The 27,152-nt window shown below is 43.2% G+C and overlaps 1 protein-coding gene across 2 annotated transcripts in view; it reads left to right on the top strand.

Moving 5' to 3' along the window:
* TAOK3 (TAO kinase 3) overlaps positions 1 to 27,152 on the top strand; it is a 142,480-nt gene that overhangs the window by 38,141 nt on the left and 77,187 nt on the right. Inside the window, exons 1-2 of one of the 2 annotated variants that reach the window (XM_034791004.1) lie at positions 3,770 to 3,789; positions 26,844 to 26,949. The gene's annotated coding sequence lies outside the window, so the exon portion shown is untranslated. Of the gene's footprint in view, positions 1 to 3,769; positions 3,790 to 26,843; positions 26,950 to 27,152 lie in introns of those variants that run through there. The other variant, XM_034791003.1, reaches the window with a different exon arrangement.

Below are 27,152 nucleotides of genomic sequence, written 5' to 3' on the forward strand. Positions count from 1 at the left end.
GTGTGTTGACTGTCTCATCACAATTAACTTTTTATAGAGAAGATTGAAGCAAAATAGGCATTAACCATCTCAGCCTTCTTGGTGTCGTTTGTTGTTAACTCTCCTTCCCCACTAAGTAGTCTTGCACTTTCCTTCATCTTTCTCCTATTCCTAATGTATTTATAGAACCTCTTCTTTTGTGTCCCTTGCTAGTTAAGCTTATTTTGTGCCTTGGCCTTTCTGATTTTGTCTGTACATGCCTTTGCTATTCTTTTGTAGTCATCCTTAGCGATTTGTCCATGTTTTCACTTCTGGTTGGATTCCTTTTTGATGTTTAGGTCATTAAAGAGCTCCTGATAGAGCCGTATTGGCCTTTTACTCTTCTTCCTATCTTGCCTTCACATCAGGATAGTTTGCTGTTCTTGTAAATGACATTTTCCCTTAGATTCTCTTCTCTTGGGACCTTACCTACTAGGTCTTTGAGTTTGTCTACTTTTTTTAAAAGCCACTATCTTTATTCCACTGCTCTCTTTCCTTAGAATCACAAATCCAGTCATTTCATGATCACTTTCACCTAAGTTGCCTTTTATTTTCAGTCACAACTAATTCCTCCCTGTTGGTTGTAATTGGATCTAACATGGCATCCTCCCTAATTACTTTCTCCACCTTCTGAGACAAGAAGTTGTCCCCAACACATTCCAAGGACTTATTGGACACTTTTTGTGTTTTCCAGTATTACTTTTCCAACAGATATCTGGGTAGCTAAAATCCCCTATTATTATTTGGTCTTATGTTTTGGATATTTTTTAGTTCTCGAAATGCCTCATCCACCTCCTCCTTCTGATTTGATGAGCTATATTAGACCCCAACCATGGTGTTGCCCCTGTTTTTTCCTCTTCACCTAGAGACTTTCAGCTGGTCTGTCTCTCTCCTACATCTGGACCTCAGAGTAAGTTTATACATTCTTGATGTACAATGCAACATCTCCTCCCTTTTTTCCCCGCCTGCCCTTCCTAAACAAGCTGTACTCCTCTAGACCAGTGGTCTCCAAAGTAGGGTGCGCAAGACGATCCATTGGGGGGCGCAGCAGGAGGAGCACCGCTGGAGGAGGGGTGGGGGGGAAAGGGCGGCCGGAGGAGGGAGGGAACAAGCGAGTGGGGAAGCTTGCCCTCCCCCCCAGTCCCCTGCAGGCAGGGCCACCAGGAACACAGGGGCTGCAGGGCCCTGGGCTAAGGGGCCCCCTGGGCTGCAGCTCTAAAGCCCCTTTCGGAATGCGGCCCTGAGTCGTCTGGTCCATGGAGGAGCAGGGGCAGCGGCAGCTGCGCAGCCAGCGGATAGAGAGAAGCGCCCCTTTGAAGGGGAAAGCGCCGCTTCTCTCCGGCCGCTGGCTGCGCGGCTGCCCTTGCTCATTCTGAGTCCTCCGGCCCATGCTCACAGGGCCACATTCCGAAAGGGGCTTTAGAGCTGCAGACCGGGGCCCCGTTAGCCCAGGGCCCTGCAGCCCCTAAAGCTCCTGCGTTCCGGGTGGCCCTGCGGGTTGGGGGGAGGCAGCAGCTCCCAGAATCATATCTCATCCTTTTTTAATTTCTATTTTTTGTATGTTTTAGAATGTACATACTATATTAGTATAGTAGTACATGTATTTAATTTATACATAAATAAATATACATATATTGGGGGTGCGTGCTCAAAATTTTTTTACTGATAGGGGTGCACGATCAAAAAAGTTTGGAGACCACTGCTCTAGACCAATATTCTAGTCATGAGATTTATCCCACCAAGTCTTTGATGCCAATTACATCATGATTTTGCTTGTGTACTAGTACTTGCAGTTCTTCCTGTTTATTCCCTACACTCCTTGCATTTGTGTATAGGTGTCTAAGATACTGAACGTATTCCCCCAGTTTTTCCTCTTGTTACTCCACTGACGCTGTTGTAATTTTCCATTTCCCCTCCCTCCCCCCAACTTCCAGTCCTCTGTCAAGGTCACTTTTTTTATACTGACCTGTAGGCTTTTGTCACCTGCCCACTTAGAACTTATTTAAAGTCCTCTTCACTAGATGATTGAGTCAGTGTCCCAAGATGCTCTTCACCTTCCTTGTCAGGGGGAATCCATCTCTTTCCAGTAGTTCTTCACAGAACAGCAAGCTATGGCTGAGGAAGCCAAAGCCCTCCCGTGGATACCGTGTGCACAGCCATGCATTAATCCCCAGGATGCATCTGCCCGGCCCTGCACTCTCCATCCGGACGATGGAGGGAAACACTACCTGTGCCTCTTACTCTTTCACCCTTGTTCCCAGAGACCTGTAGTCACTCCTGATTTGCTCAGGGTCATACCCAGCACTATCATTAGTGCCCATGAGGATGAGCAGCATGGGCTGGTGGTCAGAGGGCTGGATGAGTCTGAGCAAACTTCCCGTAACATCTTGGAGATGGGCAGCACGCCTCCCAGGATGTCAGGGCAGGTGGGCAGATGGATGCCTCTCCTTCCCCTTAGAAGGGAATCCCTGACCACCATCCTCGTTTGTCTCCTCCTCTTGGGGGTAGTGGTTGCGTCCTCCGAGGGTGGGGGCAGGCGGCTCCTCTTCCCCAGTTATTGGAGTCTGCTCCTCTCCTCTTGTGGTCAGTACTGCATACTACACTAGGAGAGAATAAAAAGAACAGGATTTATCTTTTTTCCATTCATTATTTTATATTCCCTGTTGTGATCCTTCACTAAAATGTTAATTTTCAATCTCTCCTCATCCAGAAGTCTCTCCATACTTCTAACTATTTTTGTCACCCATTTCTGCTTCTGTTTCTGCTCTATCTCTTTTTAAAATATGATGACCCAAATGGGATACGTTTGATGTGCAAGTGTACCATCCATTTCTGTAATGACATTTTAATATTCTCAGTATTATTTTCTATGACTATTTACACATCTTAACATTTAGTTTGCCTTTTTTTTTTAATGCCACTGTGCATTGAGCAGATGTTTTCAGAGAGCCATCCACGAAGACCCCGAGGACTTATTCCTACGTGGTTATAATTAATTTAGAACTCAGCAATGTGTGTGAAATAGTTCAGATTATTCCTTACAATGTATATTCCCTTGCAGTTGCATGCATTTAACTTAATCTGCCATTGTGTTTCTAATTTATCTAACTTGGTTAGGTCCCTTCAGAATAACTCTCAGGCTGTTTTGATTTTGACTATCCTAAATAATTTTGTCTTCTGTGCCTTACCCTTGCCCACACACATTAGATTCTATAGTCTTGCTCAGATCTATTTATTTTTTATTTTTATTTTTAGATTTATTATGTATAAAAAGTATATAATCTCACTGCAAATGCCGTCTCAAAAAATAAATATACAGTCCAATTATAATCAAGCCCGAAGGCTGTTTCACACCCACACCTCAACAGTAACCAATATAGTAAAAAAATCAAACCCACTAATATCCCCTTCCACAAGCACTGGCCCAGCCCTGTCTGTCTTTCCTGTGTAGTTTTCTCATCGATTTATTTTTAGTCATTCCACCATGTTTCAGTAATGCCTATTATGTCAAGACTCTCTCATTGCCAGGCACGCCAATTCACTACTGATTTGCTGCTCACATTGGTGTATAGACCTCTGTAATTTTTATTATTGAGCACATAGCAGTTTTTCTTTTCTTTCTTTCTTTCAAATCCTGTTAGTTTTCTGGTTCGTATCTCTGATCTTAACCTGTTTCTGCTCATATCATTAATAATTTTGTCTGTAGCTCTGTTTCCTGAGGGACCTACCTGGTGCCTGAGGACTGATTCTGCTTCCTCCACCTATGAGAAGGTGGGTCCCATCTAAAAGAGCCTGACATTTCAGTCCATCTCGCTCCTTTCCCATGATGAGATTGGTACAGAGAGGTGCTGAAAATTGACAGATTAATTTCTATCAAAAGCAGGGCTGAACAGTCTGTCACAACTCCTCTTCATTCAATACTTTAAAGTTGAGACTTGTACCTAGACTGAACGTTTTTGTTTTCAAACACAACCAGATACAGAATTGTGGACCATCAGTTTCACATGAAAAACAAATTTAAGTGAATCATGACTTAAAACAGTCGACTATAAATTAACCCTTATTGTCTGGCAGTGTTATAAGCAAGGTGGTTTATAAGGGTACAATTTGCAGTTGTGTTTATGCTGTTTTGGGAGTGTTCCCCTTTTAATCTTATAAATGATAATCCCTTTAATTTGATCAGAAATGGTAATTATCTGCAGAAATCTCCAGGCTGAACTCTGTGCATTCAAGGGTTAATTTAATCTTAAACCTCAGATTCTACTGCCCAGTTTGAGAGGTTTTTTTCCTCTAGTTCTAGGTTAGGACTCTATTTTTTTTTTTTTTAATTTAACGCAGCTATATGCCAAAAATCTGCATGGAAAGTACATTAAGGGCTTGACTTGGCCTGAGAAATCACAAGAAAATAAGACTTAAGGCTGAAATCACATACCTTGATTTACCCATTGTCCAGATATTGATAGTCTTGGAGTGGTGAATGTTCTTCTAGGATGTGGGTGCGCACAGCAGGTTAAACTAAGGACGTGGTTTCAGAGCTAAATTTCTTATCTTTTGTCAGTGTAAGCAAAACAGTTGTTTCAGTTTAGAACTTTTATTTATATTTTTTCCTGTGAAGAAAATTGCTTTTGGAATGGATACAATGAACATACATTTTTTTAGCTTTTTTCCCTAAAACACATGGTTATTTCCATTGTGCCCAGCAACTGCAGGAGCTGGTAAAATACCTTGTCCCCCATTTCTAATCTGCCCCTATCTCAGAACATAAGAACGGCTGTCCCGGGTCAGACCAAAGGTCCATCTAGCCCAGTATCCTGTCTACCAACAATGGCCAATGCCAAGTGCCCCAGAGGGAGTGGACCAACAGGCAATGATCAAGTGATCTCTCTCCTGCCATCCATCTCCCCCCTCTGACAAACAGAGGCTAGGGACACCATTCCTTACCCATCCTTGCTAATAGCCATTAATGGACTTAACCTCCATGAATTTATCCAGTTCTCTTTAAACCCTGTTATAGTCCTAGCTTTCACAACCTCCTCAGGCAAGGAGTTCCACAGGTTGACTGTGCACTGTTTGAAGAACTACTTCCTTTATTTGTATTAAACCTGCTGCCCCTTAATTTTATTAGGTGGCCCCTAGTTCTTATATTATGAGAACAAGTAAATAACTTTTCCTTATTCACTTTCTCCACATTATCATGATTTTATATACCTCTATCATATCCCCCCCTTAGTCTCCTCTTTTCCAAGCTGAAAAGTCCTAGCCTCTTTAATCTCTCCTTATATGGGACCCATTCCAAACCCCTAATCATTTTAGTTGCCCTTTTCTGAACCTTTTCTAATGCCAATATATCTTTTTTGAGATGAGGAGACCACATCTGTATGCAGTATTCAAAATGTGGGCGTACCATGGATTTATATAAGGGCAATAAGATATTCTTCGTCTTATTTTCTATCCCTTTTTTAATGATTCCTAACATCCTGTTTGCTTTTTTAACTGCCACTGCATGGACGTCTTCAAAGAACTATCCACGATGACTCCAAGATCTCTTTCCTGATTAGTTGTAGCTAAATTAGCCCCCATCATATTGTATGTATAGTTGGGGTTATTTTTTCCAGTGTGCATTACTTTACATTTATCCACATTAAATTTCATTTGCCATTTTATTGCCCAGTCACTTAGTTTTGTGAGATCTTTTTGAAGTTCTTCACAGTCTGCTTTGGTCTTAACTATCTTGAGCAGTTTAGTATCCTCTGCAAACTTTGCCACCTCACTGTTTACCTTTTGCCTGTGGAATGTGGTGGTGGTATTCACCATACATTTCCCCCTTCATTCTTTTCTTCCACCAATTTTAAACATTGCGATAATTTTATTCAGAACGGTGCTACATGTTATAGCCTTGGATATCAAACACACTTGTAACAGGAAGGATAGTTTTTTTTTGTAAGTGTTAACTTACTAGTCAAAATATACCGAAAGGTGATGACAATGGCCGGCTAAAACCAGCTACTGATAACCTTAAGTTGTTTCCAGCTGGCAAGGCTGAAAGAGACAGTAGTTTTGTTTTCTCCTCTCCTCATGGCAGGTGCTCAGGTATACAGTAGTGGGCACCAGTCTAAGAAAGAACCTACACGGGGAGAGAACGCAACTCACACTGTCAGTGTAGGAGGGGTATTAGAAGTACTCTATTGTACCTTGCTATTGGTGGTCAGTATTCACGCTGAATTACCCCGACTGGCTCCAATTCCAAGACTTCCAACCAGGGTGGCTAGAGACAGTGATTGAGGCTGCGTCGGCACTGCTCAGTTAACATGGTGATTGGCACCAGGGTTAGCCTCGCCTGGCCTTGTGGGTTCCTACTGCAAAGCCCTGTTTGAGTTACTGTGTTTTCACTCGTGTGTGGCTCAGGGCAGGGGCTGAGCTGCTCTAGGATTTTCCCAGTCGGTTGTGGGAGAACTTGTCTGTCCTTTGGGGAGAATTGTAGGACAGCACTTGAGTGATGAAGCCTGCATCCTCACTGCAAATTGGGCAGGTTCTAGGGCCAGATTTAAAGCAGAGCTCAGGCTGTAATCTGCACACCCAGCCGGGTCAGCTGGCCCAGGCTTAGAGGACGTCCAAACCCAGGTCAGGGGGTTTTCTGTGTGGATGGCGGGGAGGGTTAGGCTAAAACCCAGATTATGAGCCTGGGTTAACTGTGCAGGGTAGGCATACCTGAGACTTCCCACAAGGGTGCTTCAAGACTACAGACTGTAAAATCCACTGTCACCCTGTGAGGTGGTTTGAATGCCGCCGTATGTTTTATGGAAATATGCTAATGAGTGTGAATATGATGTAACTGGAATATGCTTTATTCAAAAGGTCTCTTGTAAGGACAAATCTTATAATCTTCTGAGCGTGTTCATCCTATTTGTATGAATATATCATTCTTGTATCTAAAACTAGAAATATGAAGTATAACTCTGAGGTCCTATTGTAATTATGCAAAGTGTGGGCCATTAATGGTGGCTTAGGATCTTGATGGCTCCCATTGACTAGGACAATTGGTTGTGAATGGGTTTATTTACCTGCTAACCTTCCTGTGTAGGTGTGTGGGTAATGAAGAATGAGGTCTTAGTGACATGTGACCATGTCACATGATACTGGAATCCATCTTAAACCTGGTGCTTTTCCATTTAGAAGGAGGGGTGGGGACCCAGAGAGACACAGGATTCCCGCCTTGTGCCAAAGCTGTAAAAGTGGGTGGAGCAGGATGAAGGGGCTGCCAGTCATGAGAAATCCCCTAGTTACCACCTGAGCTGGAACTAACAAGGACTGTACCGGGGAAAGGATTGGGCCCAGACAAGGAAGGAGTCTAGTCTGTGAAAGAAGCTTATTGGAACATCTCTAAGGGTGAGATATTACCCTTTCTTAATGTATTAAGCTTAGACTTGTGTGTTTTTGCTTTATTTTGCTTGGTAACTTACTTTGTTCTGTCTGTTATTACTTGAAACCACTTAAATCTTACTTTTAATACTTAATAAAATCACTTTTGTTTATTAATTAACCCAAAGTAAATGATTAATACCTGGTGGAGCAAACAGCTGTGCATATCTCTCTATCAGTGTTATAGAGGGTGGACAGTTTATGAGTTTACCCTGTATAAGCTTTATACAGAGTAAAACAGATTTATTTGGGGTTTGGATACCATTGGGAGCTGGGTGTCTGGGTGCTGGAGACAGGAGCACTTGCTGAGCTGTTTTCAGTTAAGTCTGCAGCTTTGGGGGCATGGTTCAGACCCTGTGTCTGTGTTGCAGCAGGCTTATGTGTCTGGCTCAACAAGACAGGGTTCTGGAGTCCCAAGCTGGCAAAGAAAGCGGGCCAAGAGGTAGTTTCAGTACATCAGGGGACAGTCCCAAGGGGGTCTCTGTGACTGAAACCGTCACACAGGTGTGTACACACAAAGTCCACACACTTTGGTGTAATGCGGTTCAGTAGCAGCGTAAGTTTTCTCGTAATTTATTATTGTTAAATTGTGGCAGAGCTGTGCCCTAGAATCTAGGCTTTAACTTGAGGAGGGCGAAGGGAGGAGTGTCTGGCTCTTCTGAATGTGAAGGAACCTTCGAAATGTCAACAGTGTTCAGTAACAGTGCCTGCCTGGGTTTGCAAACAGCTTGAAACAGTAGGTCTGAGATTGGTACATAGTACCTCATTTAGCTCAGTGTGGTGTGAACGCTGACGTCTGAGGGGCACTGGAAATGTCAACATTACTGACTTGCCTGTCTTTGCAGTGGAAACATCAATCCTGTGTTTTATAATCTGTCTGCGTTCCCTTCAGCCCTGTTCTCTATCACGATTCTTAGATTCCCCATGCACCTCCCACAAACATCCGCTCACGCCCCTGGTAGGGAAGGGCTGCAAAGGCTGTGGAGCTCGTCTTGGCCGAGAATTGAGTCAGAAGGTAGCGAACTCGGGGCGGGGGGGAGCTGTCTACGAGAAATTCCTCAGCACAGTGTCCCAAGAGCCAAAATGGTCTAATTAAAACAAGATGTGTTGACAGCAGAGGTGGAGAATCTTATAGTAAACAAAAGCAGTAGCTCGTGTAACATACCTAGCTGGAGTACTTTGCGAAGCTGATCTAGGTGGGTGCATTGGACTTAATTACAGGAAAAATAAGAGAAAATACCTTATTGCTTTATATTATGAGCTTTTCTCCATTCGCCCAGCTGTCAGCATTACGTCTTGCTGCTCTCTCCTCCCATGTCTGTCTCCAATCCCTCTGATATACTCCATGCAATTGCATCTTGGAAGTGTCACAGGGTGGGTTACATCCAGCATCATTCATTAAAAGGTATTTACGCAGATGTTCTGCTTCATCGCTATCTCGGACGCGACATCCACACTCAGAGGTGTACTCTGTTTCTGTTCCACCGCCAGGTATTCTTATTGAAGGTTGACACACAATAGTGCCTGTCAATATTTTGCATTCTCCTCCTCTCCCTTTGGACAGGTGATCTCTTGCTGGAGGAAATTCCTTAGGGGTTGCTAATTACCTTCCTTTCTGTCTGTAAGGCGTGTGCCACTCAGCAGCTCCTGGTCTGTTTTTAGTGATACAGGCTTATATAATTCCATAACTCGGTCTTAACACTGTTTCTGCTTTCTCTTTTTAATTGATGAATTCCCAGTTGTCCAGCAGGCCATTGTTTTGGGACGTGGTGATAGATCTTAGGGGCAGGGTATAGTCGCTGTCCAGTGCTGCTGAGGTGAGGAATTCAAACCTCCTTCCCCACACATTTAAAGTCACTTCTCCCTGCCTGATGCGGGGGAAAGGAGGAGACAGTGTATTCCTTCTCAAGTATCAAAAGCCTCAACTACCTCCTGGGCGGTCTCCCATGCCTTCCTGAGTTCCCAAAGGCCCAGTTCTCAAAATCCTCAGCTTCCCCCCACCTCACCCCAGCTTCTACAATTGAAAATGGGGGGAGGCAGTGTAAAGTAAGAAAATAATGGGAATACCTCATTGATAGGATGGGATTGGGAGGCACAGGGCAGAGGGCCTTGGAGTGCCACATAATTCCCGAGTCCCTCCTGTATAATTACAATGTTCCTGCCACCTAATTCACATTGAGTCTAGGGAAAGATTGTGCTGCTGCCGCCTATGTTTTGTCTGTTTCATGGCTGAACACAAGACTTCAGTCTCTAGGGCTGTCAGTCAATACTTTTTGCTTGCACTATAACTCACTTGAGGTTTGAAATGGCTAAAGAAATGGCATTTAATTATAGGCAGTGGCCCTTGCTGACTAATACTTTACTGGTTGAGCACAGTCCTTATGTGTTCCTCAAACTCTGCCAAACCAATTTATTTGTTTGAACTCTGATCATTAGCTGACTCCTTGAATCTGGGGCAAATTTTTTCCTGCTTTGTTATACCCAGAAAAGATTTTATGATGGAAACACTAGCAAGCTGTGACTCTGGAATGGTGACTCCAACACTGTCATGGTGGTGGCGTTTTCATGGCACAAATCTCTTCAAAACATAATGGCCAATGAAACCCAGCTTCCGGCAGTGGTAATTGCTATATTTGTATTTTTCCTTAAACGATCTTTGTAAGAAGGGGCAGGAAAAATTGCTGTGTATATTTGTTCCTAAAATAGACAAAGCTGTTAAAAATCCCCAGAGATCCTAGAAGAGTTATAGAACATTTCAGTCCTTCGCCGATCATGTTGTGATTCAGCTATCACGCCCATCGGGCTAAGCCAGAGAATGCAGACTTGGGACAGGAAAGAATGCCTGCTGCAACAGTTCACTTTCTAGTTTACGTACAGCGATGTTTGTCTTTCGTCATTTAGAGATTAGCCACACACCCTGTGGGATAGGAGGTAGGCTTTGTAAGCACTGAGGCTTCTCATTGCTTTCTCAGACACTCCTTTCCCATTAGCTTAATGTGTCTGTCTGCATCAATGCTGCTCTCCAGTACTTGGCAGCTTGTTTGTGGACAGGAGGGAATTACCTTGGCTTGTCTTCTTCAGACTACAGGAGTGTTTTAAGGCTAAATCCATTGATGCTTGTGAAGTGCTTAGACCATACAGTGATGAGCACCCGGGAAAAGACTAACTAGTGGCAATGAGACATGATGGTCAGCAGAAGATACTGAGTGGCACAACCGGTGACTATCCTGAGGAAAGGACTTGGTGATGTGATTAAAGCAGTGGTTTGGGAGTCAGGAAATCTAGGGTCCGTTCTCGATATTGTCACTATTTTCCAGTGTGACAGCCTCTGTTTATCTCTTTTGTGAAATGGGGCTGATGCGCTTCGCAGAACCTGTGTCGCAAACAAGGATGGTGCTGTGGGAATAAATCTGAGTTGTCATGAAGAAGATGCTGTTCTCTTCTCAGTCTCTTCCCCACTCCCACCTTTTTGTCTGTTGTCACACGCTGCCCAGTCCTAGTTTTCACCATACTCGCTACCTAAGCACCTCATTCCAGTCTCAGTCTCCTTGCCCAGCCAGTCCCATCTCAGAACATCAAATACATTGGAATCAGGTTAGCATCTATGACAGGCAAAAAGCTCAGTAAATCCTTTATTCGTTTGTCACTTTTTATTTCAGATTTTCAGAGCGTCAAGTGTAGGGTTTGTTTCTTAAGTAGTTTGTGCAGCTCTGCAACTTACACAGGGAGGTAGATTCTCCCTCCTTGTATACAACCATTAGACAGCACCCATAGCCATTTGGAAATGAAACATACGTACTTTGCTTCTGTGTGCATTCTTTTTTGGACAGTAATAAAAATACACATTGGCTTCCTAAGTTTAGCATTATCCAGTAGGAGGAAATCATGTAATATTTATCACCACCTCGGTTATATGCTGGGTGATGTTAGGTTTAAATTCAGTTTCCATTAGAACATCCCTTCCCCCGCTCCCCAAACTGAACTTGGTTGTAACTTCCTCAAATGCTTTTTTTTTTTTTTTTTTTTTTTTTTTTTGACTTAGGTTTTTCACTTTTGGTCTCAGCCCAGAAGTGAACTTGGGGATGTTTGAGCAAAGTAGGTTCAGCCATTTCTGAGTTATACGAGCAGGGGAAAAAATGCCCTTTTTCCAGATGTTACCTGTCGCCATCCTGAATGTAACAAGGTCAGAAAGAGAGTCCAGTGAGCTGGAGTGAAGCCGAGACGCTGAAGGTGGAGCGGAGCAAAACTGTAGCTCTTTAGGAAACTCTCTCTCTCTTTGATCATTTCAATTTATCTGTGGCCCGCAGAGAGACAGAAATGAAAGGAATCTGTAAAAGGTGACACCTGTGGTGAGCCGAGAATCATGGGGTTGGGGGTAGACATATACTAGTGTGGGAGCCAAACAAGGGAAAGGGGAGGGAACAAAAGTGGAGCACAAGAGAACTGTTTGAATGACAGGAAATACAATAAAATGCTGCAGCTATCTCTGCTTTTTTTAACCAGCAGCATTGAGAGATGGTAGCCCTTGCCTCCCCTAAATTCGAGCTCTGCAAAGGAGAAACAAAGGATAGTTCCAAAAGCCTTACACAATCACTTAGACTTTATTTCTGTTTGAAATAAATGGATACATTTTTATTTTTTGCAATCATGAGGCATAAACTTCTGCTTTCCCTTCATCCAACACAACCCCCTGAAAATTGAGAATAAATTATTGCTTTGTTTTGTGGATTCTGTTTCACATGGTTGTCTTGACTGACTCTTTCCCAAATGCATCTTTTCCCTTTCAGCATTTGAGTGTGGGATGAATCTGTTTCCATGCGTTGTCGTGAGACGCACCTGGATCAGTCATTTTCTTTTCCTTTGGCTGGTGCTCTCAGTAATACAAACACCACCAAAAAGTGCATCTGGATTGGGTCCTCTTGTGGAAAGAAAGTAAAAAGTTTTCTAACAAAAAATTACTTTTTCACAGACAGCTGGAGTAATATTTAAAGACCCAGAAGTTGTTTGTACTTTTGTACAGATAAATTAAATTGGATTTCATACAGTGTCATGCATTTGTATTCTAGAAGCACCTTTCTTCCCAAGGGATCCCAAATCAATGTATCAATTTTACATACATAAGAACCTCTTCCCTTCATACTAAACATACAACAGCATATAACAACTAGCATACAACAGTTTAAGACCTGAAGCTTGGAATATCCTAGCCAGTTGACTCTTTGGGGGAAATCAAGGTAGCTACAAAACAATTGCAGGGAGACAGATTAGAAATAGATAATACCAATCCAATTTCTGTGATGCACAAACTAGGTTTTGGCCAGGCCAGCATGGCTGACACCTATACAGATGGAAAAGTGCGACTGTTCTTTAAAATGTTCAGGATGGCATTAGGATTTATTAACTGCCCTTATGGCAGTTATGTCTAATAGCCAGTAGATTTGCTCAACTGTGGCAGACATCAATCCTGCAATTAGAAAGAAACGGGATACAAAGAGTTAGAAACATCACATCTCTCACTAGGCTAAACATTGTTTACTTTTGGGTGGTTTGGAGCAGTTCAAAGCTCGCAGCATTGACTTTGGGAGTAGATTTGTTCTGTTGCTGACTTGTTTGTTTCTGATTATATGTCAGTCACAATATAAAATCTTTAAAAAATCTAAAAATAGCTCTAAACCATGAAATGGATACAAATCTTTCAAAACTGTTACAGAAATAGGTAGGAAACGCTTAGTGCACTGGTGTCTGTCCAAGCTTTTATAAACAAATTGGGCGACTGACTTATGCCTCTGAGTTGTGCATGGCATAACTGTCTAGAATTGTTCTAATCTTTTGATCAGCACACTTAAGAGGCAGGGAGGGAGGATACAAATGCTGCGGAAGAACCCTTACACAAGAAGCCTGCTGAATGTAGGGAGGTAAAAAAGGCTGTATCCTCAAATTCATGAATCTGAGATTATTTTAGTGAAACTTCATACTGTCGCTGTGCAGGACTATTTGGGATAAGATATAACAACATTTTAAATCTGATGCATATGTACTCCATGCAGCTTCTTCCCCATTTTTAATTGTGTTTTTATTAATTTCAAGAGTGCCACGCGGTAATGTTAATGAAAGCATGTGGTATGGGGCAAGGAACATGGTGTTTCTAACTAAAATAAAATTGCCTCTTAATCATGAGCTAAATTTGTGAAGCCCATTAAATAATAAAACGGCTGAATTTGCTGGATTTTGTGTGTTCATAAAAAGGACTTCCAGCCCTGGCAATGGAGTACTGTTACATGCAGATAAAATGGGGGTAAATATTAATTCCTTTAAGATTTAAAAAAAAAAAAAAATAAAAGTGTCTGCAGTTACCCTGAAAAATGACTTCTTACAATAAATGAAGCCACACCAACTTTTCATACTGACAGTTTGCTGCCTTATAAGGTCTTGGATGAAGCAATGGAAATACATTTCCACCTTTTAAAACTTAATCTGGGATAAGCTTACGGGCTAGTCATTTCAACTGGACTTGGATTTTAATTTTTAGTTGTTAATAGTAATAATGATAGTACTTAGTGTTGTTTATACAATTTTAAAGGGTTTTCCAAACATCCACTAAGCCTCTGACCCGCTCTAAGTAGGTAAATATAGTTATCCTTATTTTAGTGAGGCACAGAGCCGGGTAAGTGACTTGCACATGGCCAATGAGAGAGCCAAGAATAGAACCCAGGTGTTAAGATTCTTAGTTCCCTGCTCTAACCAGAGGAGAACACTCCCTTCCTTTTGTTTCAGTTCATTATTAAGCCTTTTAATGCAGTTTTAAAATGTTACTGCTGGGAAGAGCTTGGAAAGATTTAAAACACTTATGTTCCTTCCAAGAGGGTATTTGTTTCAACGTCTACTTTTTGCAGGGGGTAATGTTTTCACATTTTAAGCCCATTCTCCTGTGTGTTTAAACCCATTTTTCCCCCTCTGCTCACAATTTACTCATTTAAATATCATGTGACTTAACAGCTGCAAATAGTTTCATAATGACAGTATAAACTCTCCACACCAAGCCAGTCCAGAGCATGTGTTTTGTTAAGTAATTTAACAAATTTAGAGTTTTGTGGATTTTTGGAAAAGATTGCCTGGTGTTTGTTTCTGTTTGCAGATGTTCCTGGGGTGGGGGAACAAATTTTACATCCTGATGGAGTGCAGGGAAGTGGTGTGCTGATTATTACCGTGTATTCAAAGGAACACTAGGGAGCCCATAAGATCCCTGCATTTTTGGCTTGATACTAACTAGCACCATGTTTCTTAGTTCCTTACATAACTGTTGTCTTTGCTCCTGGGCCGCCTTGCTTGAGCTTTGAACTCATTAGATCACCCTGCTAACGGGAATCAATATGGATGACCTCCACTGGGAGCTGTGGGAAGTCATGAGGTTGATGAATCGCTAAGTGGCAATTCTTCCCTATGCATCGGAATCAAACCAGCCGCATGGCACTCTTTTTGTTAAAGATGGGGTATGAATCTGTTAAAGGCTTCAGTGGAGCTAATCAAGTGTCTACGGTTAAGCACACACTGAAGTGTTCTGGATTGAGCCCTGAATGCATGCAACTGAAATTTAATAGTCTCATGTACAATTCCATTTCTTAGCCATTGGATAGTTTAAAAACAAACACACTGGATAGCTGATTTGAGTGATTGAGAGGATGGTCCCTCCCCTGTATACAGGAGGCTTTGGAGTGGGATGTTGCCTTCATAATGACTTACTGCATCATCTTGTGAACTTCTGATTCTGCTCAGATCCTAGCAGGATGATTACACTGGCTGCTGTAGTAAAACCACACAATCAGGTCTGGTATTTGCATGTCTGTGGCTGCCGTTGGTTGTGGTGGGCCCTGTTCTGTACGTTTTTGTGGCGTTCGCTATAGAGTCATGTGTGCTTTGTAATGCTGAACTCCCAGACTATAACTCAGTGACATAAGTTGGAGTAAAGAATTACTCTTTGAAAATTTAGCAGAATATCCTAATAATACTAGCCGCATATAATGCTTTTCATCTTTAGATCTCATGTGCTTTACAAAGGAGCATGAGCATCAATATTTCCATTTTATGGAGGGTGAATGAGGCAAAATAAAGTGACTGGCACAAGGTCACAACAGTCAGTGGCAGAGCTGAGATTAGAACTCAGGTGTCCTCAAACTCAGTCCAGTGCAGTGGCCTGTCTACTGGATCAGGCTTCCCCTTATAGTTTCTGTCATGGAGCATGACCCCATGATACTGCTAGTATTGAAATTAATTATACACTGATGACCATAGGACCATTTGAGCTCAGAGGGACCTTTAATAAATATACTAAGAAATTATATAAATAAATTACATTGCGTCAGGACTCAGAATATCCTTAAAATATTTCCACTAATGGATTGTCTTGACCTTGAAGACGTCCAGTGATGCAACTGAACTGTTTCCTTTGGAAGCATGTTCCATTGCTCTGCCTGGTCTTATACTTGTAAAACTTTTCCTATTTAAGCTAATTGTTCTTTCCTGGAATTTAAACTCATCCTTTTTAAGTCTCTATCTTTGATTAGCCAGAGCGATTGCCTCTCCTATTTGAGACACCAAGTACCAGTACATCAGTAGTTGCAAACTGAACAAACAGAAGTAATAGTGTGTGATCCTCATTGAAGATCATGTGTACTTCAAAAATCTTTTGTTGCTGCAATAAAGGTGAATTTCTACAATGAGGCTTCTGGTCTTAAGACTAATTTCATGTGCCTTTGGCTACAGTGAACGTAGTTTCCTTAATTCCCTGGTGAAGTACTGATCCAATTTCTTTTAACCCGCGCAAGTAATATTTTTAGACTCCCAATCTAACAGAGTAATGGATCAAAGTTTGTTTAATACAAGAATTTATAATATATGGATAGCACTGATGAATACATGGAAAGGTAAAAATCCCATATTTCTCTCATGGAAAAGAAATATTTGAAGGCAACCCAAGGCCTTCTGCTGTAACACAAACTGCAGTGGTTCATTTGTGTCTGTTTAACTCAGCTGAAGTTTCTGGGCAGTCCTGTGAATTGCAAAGTAAAGAAAACTGAGTAGAGTTGAAAACAAGTCTGTCAGAATCATACTGAATGTACTGGGCACACTTGCTTATCCTGTGCTACGCCACATTTGATCTGAGTGACTAAAGATTCTACTTCCTTTCCCAAATCAGAAAAAAAAAAAAATTGAAATATATTGATAACAGCTGGGCAAATTATCTTCTAATGTTGGAAAAACTCTTTTCTCTGCTACAAATGGATGCATTTCATTATGATGATGTACAAATCTGAAGATTTTTCTTCTAAACACAAATACTCTTTTCTGAGAATCTGGAGTCATGATAAATTACTTAAAAGTGAACAAGAAGTCATCAAATAGCTGCTTTTTTTATATACAGTATCTAAGAACTGTAAATAAATGAGCGTATGTAATAAATGCATATATCACTTCATATTCCACATACTTGTGAGATTTTTAGGGCTGGACTTATGCATCGTTTTGGTGTGCTGCACAAAATAACAAGGAGTCTGGTGGCACCTTAAAGACTAACAGATTTATTTGGGCATAAGCTTTCGTGGGTAAAAACCTCAGTTCGTTTTTACCCATGAAAGGTTATGCCCAAATAAATCTGTTAGTCTTTAAGGTGCCACCAGACTCCTTGTTGTTTTTGTAGATACAGACTAACACGGCTACCCCCTGATACTTGACACCATGCACAAAATAGTAGCTCTCTAAATGTAATTATTTTAGTTGCCAAGAAATGAGCTAATAACCTAAATAAGTTCCCAGGGTCTTTCTCTAACTGGGATTTTGACAATTTTAAGGGATGGTAGGTATCTTACCAAAGCAACTTGGTAATGCTGGATGCGATGGTTTTAGAAGTGTGTGTGTGCATGCACGTTATTTCCATCCACAATCCCCAGAGGGGACAGGCGAGTTCTCTCACACTAGCCTGCAAAAGCATCCACATGTGTTTTTCATAGAACTGGAAGGGACCTCGAGAGGTCATCTAGTCCAGTCCCCTGCACCAGTGGCAGGGGTAAGTATTATCTAGACCATCCCTGACAGGTGTTTGTCCAACCTGCTCTTAAAAATCCCCAATGATGGAGATTCCACCACCTCCATAGGCAATTTATTCCAGTGCTTAACCACCCTGATAGTTAGGAAGTTTTTCCTAATGTCCAACCTAAACCTCCCTTGCTGCAATTTAAGCCCATTGCTTCTTGTCCTGTCCTCAGAGTTCAAGAACAATTTTCCCCCTCTCCTTGTAACAACCTTTTATGTACTTGAAAACTGTTATCATGTCCCCTCTCAGTCTTCTCTTTTCCAGACTAAACAAACCCAAATTTTTCAATCTTCCCTCATAGGTCATGTTTTCTTGATCTTAAATCATTTTTGTTGCTCTTCTCTGGACTTTCTCCAATTTGTCCACATCTTTCCTGAAATGTGGCGCTCAGAACTGGACACAATACTCCAGTTGAGGCCTAATCAGTGTGGAGTAGAGCTGAAGAATTGCTTCTTGCTTACAATACTCCTGCTGATACATCCCAGAATGATGTTTGCTTTCTGTTTTGCAACGGCGTTACACTGTTGACCCATATTTAACTTGTGATCCACTATGACCCCCAGATCCCATTCCGCAGTACTCCTTCCTAGACAGTCATTTCCCATTTTGTATGTGTGCAACTGATCGTTCCTTCCTAAGTGGAGTACTTTGCATTTGTCCTTATTGAAGGTCATCCTATTTACGTCAGACCATTTCTCCAGTTTGTCCAGATCATTTTGAATGTTAATGTTGGTGCAGTTTGCTGTGGTGCTATGACCTGTGTGATTTACTCTCCGAAATCTGTGTCTAGCACTATTGATTCTGTCTAGCCTAGAATGAGTGAGGTCACTTGAGTTGATTAACTTGAGGGAATTCTGTAGTATGGACTTACCCTGTATGTGATCATGTTGCTCTCTACAAACCATAGACTTAAAAAGACTGTCTGTTCTATTACTGCTATTGGTAACAGATGCTACTCTAGCGCCATTTGTAGTCCCTGTTGACTAGTGGAACTATAGGTTCTGTCCTGATGCTACTGTAGACCTGGCTTGACATACCTAACTTGACACAAGTACCTTGCCTCATTTCTTAGTAGGCATGATGTGGAAGGTGAATGAAAGGTTAAGTTGTCATAACAAGCAGTATGCGGGATCAGCAGGACCATCCTGGTATTAGTAAACAAGCCTAATGGTCAGATAAAATAGAGGTCAGATTATGCATGAACAGTGCATGGGCAGCGCATGCTGTACAGGGATTGGTTCCTACAAAATAACCAAGTCAATCCCAAGACGTGTGATGCCATATGTAAATGTGTATATATAGGAAGAGGATTTCTTTGTAACTTTGAATGTGTGGCATACCCCATACCCACTCTCTCTATGCTCAAGTCTTATCAACTCAGTGTAGTTTTGCTGTATGCCAAATAAAGATTACCTAAGGGCTTGGCTACACTCGGGACTTCACAGCGCTGCTGCGGCAGCGCTGTGAAGCGCAAGTGTAGTCGCGCCGCCAGCGCTGCGAGAGAGCTCTTGCAGCGCTGCGAGAACGCCACCTCTCCGAGGGGAATAGCTTGCAGCGCTGCGAGCGAGCGTGCAGCGCTGCAGGCTCTGATTACACTGGCGCTTTACAGCACTGCAACTTGCTGGGCTCGGGGGGGGGAGGGTGTTTTTTCACACCCCTGAGCACAGCAAGTTGCAGCGCTGTACAGCGCCAGCGTAGTCAAAGCCTGAGTGACGAAATCTGGAGTCGAATGAAGTTCTTGAGAAGCCGAGTGGAAAGAGGTCTCAGAAGGCATCCCAACAGCTCCACATGTAGTTTACCTGACAACTATGGTGGCTCTGTATGTAGCCATGAAGCCTTTATACAATGAATTTCCCTTATTTTCTTTTCTAGGAACATCCAAGAGAAGCTGTTTAAAGTACTAGAACTCCCCTTTTGGGGGTGGGAGGGAGCGAAGCAAAGACTTGAAGTCTTAAAACTTTATTTGGTGGAGTTTGAATCTGCAGATTTTAATATGCTGGTGGAAAGTTTCTTTCTTGGGGATGAGACTCAAACCCCAAAAGAAGTTGCTGGTAGCTATGGCATCTTTTAAGCTTATATGCCAGACAATCACTGCTGAAGGTTCATCTTCCTGGCCACTAATTTTACACATACTAGACTCCTAATGAGGAAATACATTATGATCCTGTATGAAAATGTCCTAAGTTGTTTTAAAAGAAAGAAAGAAAGACTCCATGACTCGTTGAGATGTTCAGTAAATAGTGATAGGTAGAATTTACAGTTCAGCTCCCAGAAGCTAACTCTGTTTCTATTTAATTTTTCTTTTATCCATCAGTTTAAAAAACAGGAAGCTTCCAGAGATCCTTTCTCTGTTATTCCATGGTGTATAACTGCATGTTTCTATCCTGGATCTCAGTGAAAGATTTGGAAATGGAACAGTGCTGCTGCAAGTTCGTTGTGCTTTGTGGGTTGGGTACTTTTAGAGAATGCTAGCTTACATCAAAAATAAAGTACCTGCTTCTGCTAAGTGATAGGAATTTTGAGGCTAGATAGTGATCTGCACGTAAGAGGATTAATGAGGACATTTATGCTTCAGTTCACTGTAGCACTATTGGATGGAGAGGTTGTGTGTGGGTTTTTGCTAACCCTGTTCAGCAATCAAGGGGAAAGTTATTGGCACAGATTCAGCAAAGCAATTAAGGACGTGCTTCCATCACATTGACTACAGTGGAACTTAAGCACGTGCTTAAAGCTGTGGTTAACTGCTCTCTTGATGGTGAGACCTTCATCTGCTGCTGCTGAATGAATCTGGGATTTCTGATCTCATTGTCAAGTAAAGAAGGTGGGGTATGTGTGTGCCGGTCACTCTTGGGCAGGGATGCTTTATGCAAAAGAAAAAGAATTGCATGCACATAACCATGGATACAGACAAGCCATGCTTGCTTGCTGCTCCTGTGAGTGGAATCTGCTGCTGTTCCATCTACTTCCTGCAGCTTGTTTTTCTGCTTGGTTTTAAATAGGGTTACCATACTTCCGGATTTTCCCGGACATGTTCGGCTTTTTGGGCCTCAAATTCCCATCTGGGGGGAAATCCCAAAAAGCCGAACATGTCCAGGGAAAATAGGGAGGGGCCAGTGCCGCTGGGGGGGGCGGGGCCGGCGGTGCTGGGCCGGGGGCTGGTGGTGCTGACCTGGGGGTGCTCGGCCGGGGGCTGGCCCGGGGCCGGCACCCAGGGCCCGGGCCCAGCCAGGCTGGAGGGGCTGGGGCTGGGGCCGGCCGCTGGAGGGAGCTGCTCGTTGGCGGGAGAGGGGGGGGGGGCGCAGACTGGGCCGCGCCTCCTCCTCCTCCCCCCACCCGCCCCAGCTTACCTGCTGCCTGCTTCAGGCTTCCCGCGAATCAAATGTTCGCAGGAAGCAGGGGAGGGGGCGGAGTTGGGGGCGGGGACTTTGGGGAAGGGGTGGAGTTGGGGCGGGGCTGGGGGCAGGGCCGGGGCCCTGTGGAGTGTCCTCTTTTTGGACACTCAAAATATGGTAACCCTATTTTAAATGGAAAACTTAATCCTTATTTTGGGAAACGTTGCATTAGGTGCCAGTTTGCATTAACAAAAGGTTTGTACAGTTCTTAAGGTTGAAAAATCAGCAGTAATTTCAATGTGAGTTTAACAGCATTTCCTATCTCTTGGAAATGGTGTTGGAAAGGCCCCTGTAGGATTGTGGACCACCATTATAAATATGTTTAATCATCAGTACAGAGCTGTATCCCTGAGACGTCCTTGCAGGATCTAGAAACCTTTGCTGCATATACTGACAACGTTAATGAGCAAGTGAGACAGGACAGGCTGCAGGTGGATTAGGACCAGTTTTTTAAAGGTATTCAGGCACCTAACTCCCATTGAAATCAAACTATGCAGAATCACTTCTAAAGCTTAGAGCAATACTACTGTTCAGGCTTTATTTTCAAGCAATTTACTGATACTATGTCTGCTCTTAAATTAACCAAATCAAAAAGAGCAACCTTGTAGTTGATGGGACTTCACATGGCCGGCTGCAGTACTGCGGTAGGAATGGTGCCAGGCTGACCTCAGCTGGAGTAGCTGGGAAGTGGGACACAGCAACGGTATCTGGTTCCATTTCTAATTAAAAAAAACAAAAACAAAAGATTAAAATGTAAAAATAACTGCTGGATTTGCTCCCCCCCTGATTAAACATTGCCTGGAAGCAGAGATGCCACCTTTCAGAGCATGGGCCACACAATGGTCACATTTCCTGCTTCTAAGAAGCAAAGTGGCTACAAAGCTAAAAACAATGGGTTATAAACTCAACCTCTGTAGTTCATTTAGGTCAGTGTTGCCCAAACGTTGGAAAGCTGAGCTTGCACACCAGGAAATAAACCGATTGTGCCCTCCCCTATCCTTGTTGCATTTTGTTGTGCCATGTGTTATGAAGGCCCACCCATCTTAATGTGCACATCTGTTGCACCCCCACGTGGGCTTTTGTGCTCCTGCCACTTTGGGAAATGCTGGGGAAGCGTTTCATAATATGATGCAACCTTTTATTTCTTGCATGCTTTGAGCTGCCAGTGTTCGTTAGCTAAATGTGAACTATCCTCATTGGTATCTAAGTTAGCACCCATTGAAATGAGCAACGCAGTTCATACGTCAGAGCTATTGTTTTAGGCTCTCTGCAAAGTCAGGAGGACCTTGCTTCATCAGCTATTCACTCCATGTTTGGAAGATTTTCTTTGCAACTGTAACAACTAGAGCCTTAATTTTTTTTAAATGAAAATGGAGACACTGGAAAATAATTAAGGTGTGTCTACACCTCTACCCCCAGCTAGTGATTTGACCCCTACTTTGGGAAGCACTAGTCTAGTCCCTGGAGATTTCTTGCAAGCATACAACTAGCTGTTTTTTTTAAAAAAATTATATATAGCCCCAGTGCGCTGTGTGTGAGAAGGGAAAACAGCGCCACAGATGCTTTCTCGTGATGCTAGATGATTAAAGAGCTTCCAGAAAGGACCTGCCATAAAGTGCCCAGAAGACCCCAACAGTTTGACAATCTGTGTCATCCCCTCCCCCCATCCAGCTTCTGCCGCCATCCTGGTACAAGTTAGCACTGGTCGACTCACGTAACCGTTTGTGGTTAAGATACTTGTGATAGTCCACAAAGCTGCAGCAATCCCATGTCACCTGAGAAATATCTTGCACATTGGAGATGATCAGTCTGATTTTAAATTGGAAGGTGTAAGGTAGAGGATAACTTTTTCTCTGGTATTTTTCCTCCTTTCCTTTGCAAGCGGCTCAATTCCACCTCTATCTGAAGTCCGTGGCAAAACTCCTATTGTCTTCAGTGGTAGCATGATCCAGGCCCATAATCTGTCTCATCTCCTCCTTTCCTACCAATGAAAAAGGAATTGTTTAGTATCTGTCAGTAGTTACTTTCTCCCGAACATTAGTCCCACCTCCCCGCCCCGGGTATTTGAAGATCCTTTTATTTTTAGCAGCACTGCTGTATGTCAGTAATAGTTAACAAAAGCTGGCCAAGCTCTAAGGCTGAGAGTTTTTCAAAAGTGCCCAGTCACTGAGTGGGTCAGTTTTCGGATGCCCAATTTGAGAAACTCTGAAAGTTGGCCTGATTTGCAGAAAGTGCTGAAAATCTCAAGTCCCTTTTTGCTTTTGAAAGTCTTGGCCAACATTTGAAGCACTGTCAATGTTTCACTTCTTCAGAACATGTTCTCCCCGATCTTCTCAATTTGCTGCTTGGGACTGTAGGAGGACTCTTTTAGGTAGAAACTGTCTTTGGCTGTGCTAATTAAGTAGCTGAACAGACAAATATTCAGTTGACTGTTATTTGAACTGGTTCAGCTGTCCCTCTTTATGACTCACATCTGCCATAATGCCCACAAGAACTGAGCCATCCAACTCAAGTTAAAGTTTTCTAAGACTTTTAATCTGCCCTTTAAACTAAAAAAACCTTAGTTTTAAAAGCCTTGACTTTGCCCAGTAGCAATGCAACCTTGTGATTGTGCCCAGTGTTTCTCCTCTGTTTTGTTCCCCATTGATTGCACCATGTCACTTAGCATAGGATCCTTGCTCCAAAGATCTTAATCTATTATACCGAGATGCTAGGTGTGCTTCAGAGCACTATAAAGGAACTCGGTAATAATGTTCTAATCGGTTGGACATGCAAAAGTGATGGGGGGCGGGACATTTTTCAGCTTGAATTTTGCTCTTTTTTTACTGGAAAATACTAAGTATCAATAAGGCTGCAATGAGTACTCATGAATCTCCTTGCCTGACTCTATCTCTGTCCCTGTTAGCAGCAAGATAGCATCACCCAGGGCCTGGCATTAAGAATGGTGCTTGCTTTCTTGCTTTGAGTAGTCTTTCAAAGACAATTTGGTTGACTTGCACAGTTTTCTTGGTTAGTGGAAGATAGGGTGCATTTAAGTAGAGAGAGTTGGATGAACTGGTATTTTCCTCAATACAACTTTTCTTTCTTGTTCTAAACCCAGATGGATTTCTCACTCCGGTAACGGACAGTAGACCTGTTATTATACGTTCTTTGCACATATCTGCAGGCTCGCTGTAAATATAGCTCCTTTGGGTGGGGCCAGTCAGCTGCAAAGGAATAATCATTTCATTCATCTGTTTTTTGTCAAGAGTTTATTTTTGAGCCTTTCAGGATCTCTTCCTGGAGTTCTGCTAAGAATATTTGAACAAATGTTTCACTGTATTGCCCTCTTCAGGGGGATGGACAAAGGTATCTTTCTTTGAAATGATATTGCTGCCATTCTTGGTGCCAGCTGGATGAAGGAGAAGGAATGTCTGTCAAGGGAGTGTCCTCTAACGGTTAACTGCAGGGACTCGGAAGACAAGATTCTTCACTTCTGTTCTTAGCTCCGTCTGACTCAGGCCAGGCCTGTCCTTGGAAGGCATTGGTATATGGGTATACTAGACTAGCAAAGCACTCCTCATGCGGCTCCATCATCCTTCCTCAAGCAAAATAAGCTATCCCAGCAAACGCGCAGTTTTCCCAGTATAACTGTGTCTACACCAGGGGTTTTGCCAGCACACGTGTGTCCGTCACAAATCGCACCTCTGATGGGCAACAACTCTGGCAAAAGTTTGTACACCCAGCCTCGTTGTATTCATTTCTCTGTGCCTAAATTCCTCTCCTCCCCCAAGGCATAATACTTACCTTAGAGATGTTGAAAGTGCTTTGAGAGCATCAGATGGAAATGATATCATTGCAAAGTATTATTGCTCGTTTTTATGACACTGTAGCTGAAAACTGAGGACAAGAGGGTTTTAGCCTTGATGGCAATGCGTGCTTTATCCTTGAAACACATATGGTCCACCCAGACCGAGTACCCTACAAGAGTTACAAATCAAAAAGGGCTTTCTTACCCTCCATTTGTCGTACAAAATACACCTCTACCCCAATATAACGCTGTCCTTGGGAGTCAAAAAATCTTACCACGTTATCGCAAACTTGCTTTGATCCGCCGGAGCACACAGCCCCGCCCTCCTTGGAGCACTGCTTTACTGCATTATATCTGAATTAGTGTTCTATCGGGTCGCGTTATATCGGGGTAGAGATGTACTTATGTTGTTTATGGAACTAGGCTTCTGTCAGCCGAGCTCATTGCACATGCCAGAGGCTCCTTGCATCTCTCCATTCCCCCCACAAGCTCCCTGTTGGTCCCCTCCCATCTGCCGCTATTTCAGGGACTCCTTGCAACTTCCCCCACCACCATATATCAGGTGTGTCCCCATGTCCCCCATTTCTTCCTTGCTTCTCCATGGCAGGGTCCACGTTTCCCCTTCCCCCCTCACTATTTCTTGTTTCTGTCTGGGAGATAAATTGTTCAGGGTTAACATTCATGGTGGGCAGCGCTGTTGCGGGGGTGGGTAATTGGCAGGTATCCTTTATGTTGGAAGGTGCTAATAGCTGCCACCAACTGGTTCTTTGATCTATAGACAGGTGAGACCTGATTAAAGCTGAGGGGTCTGCTAACCCAGCACCAGGGCTCAGTGCTTCCCCTATTGGTATCCCGATTTTTCACAGAAATCAACAGGGTCCTGCCCATAGATGCCTAGAACATTCCCTAAAATTATGGACTTGATTGGAGGGGTTGTTCACAAGTTACCGTATTATATCCAAACAAAGAGAAGCCATGGAGTCAGGGCCTCACCAGCTCGGCCAGCTACAGACGGTTCAAAAATAGGGGCCTGCCTGGGACTGAACAGATAGAGGTGCTGATTCAGAAATTTGGTAGGGGTCAAAAACAGGAAATGGAGGGAAAAACTTGAGGGGGATAGAAATGAGATAAAGGAGTGGGATACAAGCCTGAGCTAGTGGTAGCTTTAATAAAGTTGGTGACCTCTCTTGTAGCCCATATTATGATACATCACAGGCCTGAGGTTTATAGCTAGGGCCCAGCAAATTCATGGTCATGAAAAACGCATCATGGACCATGAAATCTACCAGATTTCATGGGGGAGACCAGTGTTTCTCAAATTGGGGGTCCTGACCCAAAAGGGAGTTGGGGGGTGTCACCAGGTTATTTTAAGGGGCTTGCGATATTGCCACCCTTACTTCTGTGCTGCTATCAAAGCTGGGTGGCCGAAGATCAACAGCTGTTGGCCAGGCAGCACAGAAGTAAGGATGGCAATACCATACCATGCCATCATTACTGCCGCACTGCTGCTTTCAGAGTTGGGCAGCCGGAGAGTGGCGGCTGCTGACTGAGGGCCCAACTCTGCAGGCAGCAGCGCAGAAGTAAGGGTGGCAATACCCTACCAGGCCATCCTTCCTTCTGCGCTGCTGCTGACAGCGGCTCTGTCTTCAGAGCTGGGCTCCTGGCCAGCAGCCGCTGCTCTCCAGCTGCCCAGCTGTGTAGGCAGCGCTGCCGCTAGCAGCAGTGCAGAAGGTAAGGGTAGTGGTACCGCAACACCCCCCCCCACAATAATCTTGCAACCCCCCCCCACACACACACCAAACTCCTTTTGGGGTCAAGACCCCTACAATTACAACACTGGGAAATTTCAGATTTAAATAGCTGAAATCATGAAATTTATGATTTTTAAAATCCTCTGACCACAAAATGGACCATGAATTTCGTAGGGCCCTACTTATAGAACATGGGGAAAGTCAGTTCTCTTTACCTGAAAGGGAAAGAACAGCACTGATAATGGGCATTACTTGTACTAGGGCACCCTGGCATGGTCCAGTGATAAGAGGAAGTCTCCTGGTTAGCTTTAATATCTGCATACATAGCTATTAGCATATGTACAAAGAATTTATACAGTGTTCCTCTACATGTTTTTCCCTTACAGGAAAACCGAGTGCACAGAACTTGGGGAGACAACAGGAGAACACGTATAAAGATGCTGCTGAAATGTGTCTGAGCCATAGATTGTGGTTTGTGCCACAGTTAAACAGGTACGATTCAGCTGAGTGTGTTCTGCATGCCCTCAGTGAACAGGTATTTATCTGTCATGCAATATGCTCCATTAGTTAGAAGTCCTGATGCAGGGAGTCTGAATGGCCATGACTGCAGGCTGTGGAATGATTTCTATCCAAGATTAAAATCTTTCTTCACCATCACTGTACCTTGAGATTTCAGATCTCCAGAACCTCCAAGT

This window comes from Trachemys scripta, chromosome 15 (assembly GCF_013100865.1).
Source record: "Trachemys scripta elegans isolate TJP31775 chromosome 15, CAS_Tse_1.0, whole genome shotgun sequence".
NCBI lineage: Eukaryota > Metazoa > Chordata > Testudines > Emydidae > Trachemys > Trachemys scripta.